Source organism: Crocodylus siamensis, chromosome 12 (assembly GCF_052110815.1).
Source record: "Crocodylus siamensis isolate JL-2025a chromosome 12, ASM5211081v1, whole genome shotgun sequence".
NCBI classification, from domain to species: domain Eukaryota; kingdom Metazoa; phylum Chordata; order Crocodylia; family Crocodylidae; genus Crocodylus; species Crocodylus siamensis.
The window spans coordinates 21,292,018-21,298,017 of NC_143406.1; positions in this window are offsets into that span (position 1 = coordinate 21,292,018).

Consider the following 6,000-nt stretch of genomic DNA (forward strand, 5'->3'; position numbering starts at 1 on the left):
GACATTACTGGAAAGTTGCAGGGTGGAGTGTTATTGGATGGAGGGAGGTCGAATACTTGGACCGTATTAGTGTGCAGCCAGCATTTCTTGCAAGAAAGAAGACTAAAAACCACTTACAAAGCTTAGTTAGGGAGGAAGGGGCCCCCTCAGATGGGGGGCCCCCAGGCACGGTCTCCTAGGGGCCCCCTCAGGTGGAGATGGATGGCCTGACTCATCTGGCTGGCTGAGTTGGGCCCTGCTAATCTCCATTACATTATAACTTTGGAATCTTTGTTTGCCACAAAGCTGAGGGAGGGCTCCCAGGTGGGTTGGTGGGGGACAGGAAGGGAGGGAGGCGTCCTGCACCCTTTCCTGGTTTCTGAATATGTCCCAGCAGGAAGACAGCTGGGTCATCTCGTGACATGGGTGCTTGTGCAACTGTGTCTGTCTTGGGATGCTGGGGGAGGGTAGGGGGGACTGGACTACTGCAGGCCTGACTGCTGGCTGCTAGGCTACTGTGTTACCAGTTACCAATCAATCATGATTCACTCAGGGACCAGTTCAATACACAGTAGCTAGCTAGTGTAACCAGTTAATTAGCAATGATTAAAACCTACAAAACCACAGACTAAGGAGAGGAAATAATCGATACAGACAATCAACTGCCCCAAGACAGAGACAGTCAGTTGCACAAGCACCCGTGTCACAAGTTTTGCCTGTCAGCAACTAGAGGTGCAGGGCCCCAGAACCCAGAAGCCCCTGCACCGATCCCCCTGAAAGCTGGCAGGAAGGATAAAAAGAGCGTGGGAATTTGTATTGGTGCCTCTTGTGCACCTCGTGTACCTTCCTTCACCCCCATAAAATTCCACCATCCCTATTTACAATAAAGTTGAAATAAATAATGTATCTCCCCCAACCAAAGATGACCATATCAGGGCACAGGGCAATGGTGCACCAACGGTGGTGGGTGGTGCAGCTGCTCCGGCACGGATGAAACAGGGGTGCCATTGGCAGGTGCAAAGAGGGTGCTGCCCATCCGTGCTGCTCGTCCCTCCCCCGCCACCAAAACCACCACAGAAGGCAGCTTGTCCAGGGCACATGGGGCGAGGGCAGTGGCACCCTGGGATTGTCTCTCAGGCCCTGGACACCCACAGTACACCACTGGTGCAGGGCCTTGGGCAAATTATCACCCCCCACACAGAGTGGATCCCTCATGCCACTGCTGCAGCAGCGGCAGTGGAGGGGAATTGGCAAATGTCCAGATGCAAGGCCAGTGGCGGCACTGAGGAGTCACCCCATCCACTCTGCCCATCTCTGTGGGGCCCCCAAAGCACTGTGCCCAGGGCAGTCGCTTGTATTCACGCCCCCCTAGGGATGAGCTTGCCACCCTCAGGGCACAGACAAGTGTCAGGTGTCACTTACCAAAGGTGGTGTGTAGCACATCACCATGTTGATATAAAAATCACGGTTCGTTTCTTTGGAGGCTCACGAATAATAATCCTTCAGGCACACATTGTTAGTAACACAAAGGATATATTTGCAAATAGGGTCAGAGTGAAGACAAAAGACCACACTCTGCCCTTGAGGAAAACTCTCAGCTGGGTTTTATCCCTTCCCTCCTGGGCACGTGTGCAGAACCAGGAACTCTTACAACTCATTTCCGGTTCATACAAACATATATGAAATGACGTCACGTCATCCGTCACATGTGCATTATAATTAACTACTTAAGTATGCGGGGCGGATAGGCTTATATGCATTAGCTAATCATGCATGCTTAGAAAGCTCTCCAGGTTACCAAAAGTTCAAACCCCCCTCTTTCCCAAGGACACAGTCAATTAAATCACAGCCTTTGTAGTTTACAAGAGCAGAGGCAGAGGAGTTTGAAGGTATGTGTGATTTAGTGTTACAAAGAGATAGTAAATTAGCGAGATGTCCTTGGTGGTGTTTCTGCTTATCAGGTACGAGATACAAACTGTGCAGTTTTAACAACACTCTATTCACTATACATTTTTAATAATATTTCTATTTTAATAATATTTCTAACAATGTCCTCTTTCAAGTCTCATGTCACAGAGGTGCAGGCATCAAATAGCACTCAAAACTTCACTGCACCCCACTTGATCAGCCTGCAGTTTTGTGAAACCCTGGATTCACATTGCTGTGCCCTCCAGGGGCAAGTCTCATGACTGGGATGAGTACTTCTCTGCCTCCACTGTGCTGTCGACCCTCACCTGCCTCATACCTCCCTCATTGATAGAGTGAATGCACACCCCAACCTCTGCTCTCTCAATTTATAGTGCTTCAGCAGCTCAACACCCTCCCCCTCACTTCTCTTTTTGGTGTGGAAAAAAAAACCAGACACTCTGGTGCCAGGCTGGAAAAGAGCACAAAAAGAGGGCAGAAAATTTTGCAAAGTCCACGGGTTTGTGTGCAAGCAAAGCAGGTCTTAAACCCCATGCCATCTCCCCACCCACAGCCTTGCTTTGGTGTTCCAAAACAAAGGAGACAGTGCCTGGCACCTGTCTGGAAAAGAGCATGAAAAGAATCTTGAAAACGCATTTTCAAAGTTGCTTTCTAGGAAAAATGCAAGGGTTGTGAAGGGTGAGCCAAAGAGCCTGGGAAAGTATGCACCCCTGTGGGAGACTTTGCAAAGTGGCTGGTGGGTTGCAAAAAAGCAAGCCAGGCTGCTGTGGGGTGACACACCACTTCCCTTCTCCCAACTAAGGGAGGTGAAATCAGAAGCAGTAAGTATGGCCTCAAAAGTGACTTTGCAGAGTGGATGCTGCCTTTACAAAATGCTGGTGTGCAGGCCAGCACTTGTGTGTTGTGACCCACCCAGGCAGCCCCCCCACCCCCCCCATTTACCTCTGGAGCCACCCTGTGTACCAGTGCAAGAGAGGTTGCCAACCCCTCCCCCCTGGCACCATACAGCAATTGACAGGAAAAATAACCTGAGAAATGAACCCAAACAATGAACAAAATCCACCTTTGCAACCAAGCAGTGTAAGGGTGGATATGGAGGCAGACACAGGAAGCCAGGAAACCGTGAGGTTTTATTTTTTGCAACACACTATTATAGTTATGTGTGCTTCTTTGTCTTCACCTCACCATGACCCTGAACTGCCCCTGTCTCCCTGAAATGCAGTGGCACCCTCCTGACCCTGCTGGCAGTTGTACAACCCTCCTGTGACCCCACTGAGTTAGGGGGAACAGACGTGGCTGTAATTCTCTCCTCATCTTGCACAGAGGCAAAATTAGCTGACTGACTTTTCCCTTTTGGGTGTGGTACCCATTTATTTAAGAGGTACTTCTGCACACTCTGAAAGGCATCATTGGAAGTATCCTGTTGTAGAAATTTACTAACAAGACCATAAATAATAATGTAAGAAGTTAACTATAAAGCAGACTCAGTGCTTCAAAGACAGGCTGATAAGACACAGGTCTAGTCGCATTGAAGTCTGAAACAATCAAGAATGCAGTCCCCACCCCTCCCAATTAGTTAGCATGCAGCCAAAAACCAGTTTTGAAACAGTTAAGAGTTTTCTCACACTGACCTGATATCTTGTTTTCTTTCACGGTGGAAAATTCCCACCTCCGTGCGCATCTTGTCTGTAAACTATAAATCCCCTCTAACAGTTTTATTCGGGGCCTCTGAGCTTGCTCAGGGTGCCCAGCATGCTGAATAAATTTTGAGACTGACAGTGTCTCTGCGTCTTTGGGAACAGCTCCGCAAGGGGTCACGAACTCCTCAACAATTTGGCAACCCAGATGGGACCCCTTGTGTGCTGACCCGGCTGCTTGTCGTTCGGACCAACCTTCCCAGCCGGCATAGGTGAGTTTGTCACCATTCGGAGGGCTTGGTCCGGGAGTCGGGTAAGTGGGGCCTGCCGTGAGGGGTAGCTGTTCCCAGGAATTTATAGACCAGAGTGCTTAAGTCTCGGGAGGATGGGACAATCGGCTTCAAAGGTCCCACCGGGATCTCCTTTAGGGAGGCTTCTCCAGGTTTGGGGAGAAGGGAATCTGCCGGTGCAGTCTGGCACGAGCAGGAAGCGCACTTGTATTTTGTGTACACAGGAGTGGTCTGTCTTAACTCAACAAGGTGCTCCGGATAAACGGTGGCCGAAATTTGGCTCATTTGATCGGTCTCGTTTGCCATTCCTTCGAATGGAATTGGTAGCTTTAAAACCTCAACAGATGGATTATTGGTACCTGTGGGCTGAATTGGCCGAAAAAGCCCCAAAACTGGTTCTTTACTCTACCACTCCACCTCCTTATGATCCTCCAATTTCAGTCTCTGTGGAGTCTGAAGACGGACCTGAGCCTCTCTACCCTGCTCTCCCTGTCCCCAGTCAACCCCTTCCCCCTGACGAGAGCGCTGCAGCTCCCGTGGCATCAGCGCCAGCTCTGAGCTCAGGGCTCCCTGCCTCCAGAGGCTTTTCTTTGGTCTGGACCCGGAGCCGAGGTCCTGTGGGGGAGGCATTTTCACCCAGCCAGGAGAAGGAACACCCGAATGCGGTGGTTCAGGTTCCTTTGCGAACCTACCCGGTCCCGTTTGTGGATGGCGGGGGCAGCTTCCAGGTTCGCCCTACTCTAATTCATGTGAAACAGAAGGCCAACCTGGAGCTCCTGTGCCAGAAGCGGCTGGCTGTTTCCTTCCTCCAGGAGATGCATTCCAACAGGCTCAACCAGTTCCTGAGGCCACTTGTTTCTGAGTCATGGCACCAACCTTAGCGCTGGGGTTGCGACTCTCCTATCATCACAGCTACAGCATGACACGGCGGTGGCACGGGAGAGTGTCCCGACTGCTTGCTGACTGTCTGTGTCACCCTAGCACAACACCACCTGCTAGTTGTCAAAGTTTATGCACCTACAGATGGCCAGGAGAGGGCCACTTTCTTCGAGACGTTGGCTGCCCTTTTGCATGATGTTAATGAGACTGATGACCTACTCCTTGTAGGTGGGGACTCTAATTGTACACTGACACCCCGCTTGACCGTACAGGGCCTGAGCCTCACCTGTCCTCAGCCCACAAGCTGCAGTCCATCTTGGAGACTGCAGGCCTTGTTGAAGTCTGGCGAGCCCTGCACCCTGACATGTGCCAGTACACCTGGGCCAGGATGAGTGCCGGTAGTCTCACTATGGCCCGCCTCAGCTGCATTTATGTCACCAGGCACCATCTGCCACTCCTATGCAGTGGCTGCATCATTCCCTCAGGCCTGTCAGATCATGGCCTGGCTTGCTGTGAATTGAGCCTGCTGGGGAGAACCTGCTGCGAGCACCCTATTCGTGCTTCAACGTCAGCCTGCTTCAAGACTCTTACTTCCGGGACTGCTTTGCCAAGTTTTGGTGGGGCTGGGAGGCCACAAGACTGAATTACTCCACCTAGAAGCTATGGTGGGTTGGGGGCAAGGTACAGATCCGGGCTTTTTGCCAGCAGTACACTCAGCTGGCCACAAATGAACTGTGCCACCTGTGGAAGAAATCAAACTTCTCATTGTGTTTGGTATTAGAATTCATAGAGCGCCCAGTCTGAGTTTAATGGCACTCATACAAACAAACATAGGGAGGAGATCTAAAACAGAACTCCTCCCTTTTACAAGTTAACATACCTTTTTATACCTAAAATTGTGAAACCAGACACATGATTTAAACAAAGCATCCTTGAAAAGAGAGTCAAAGGTAGATCATAACAGTTGCTTGCTCAGCAATACATTTTGTTTTGAGAACTGTTATCACTTCTTTTGTTTTTAGGAAAGGAAGAACATTTGTTCCCAGAGAACTGTAAAAGACATAATAAAGCAGAAGGGTTTTTCTTATTTTAAAACATTTTAAAATATGAAGCAAGAACATTTTTTTTCTTCATTTTAAAGTCAAGTTAGAGGCCTGGATAAATTTATAGTCAAGTTAGAGGCCTGGATAAACCTATTTCAACACACTGCTATCAGAGAGCTGGAGGAAGATGTGGTAGAGCTTGAGTCTGCCCTGCTGGCTGCCGGCAGTGATGCAGTGCTGTGCGAG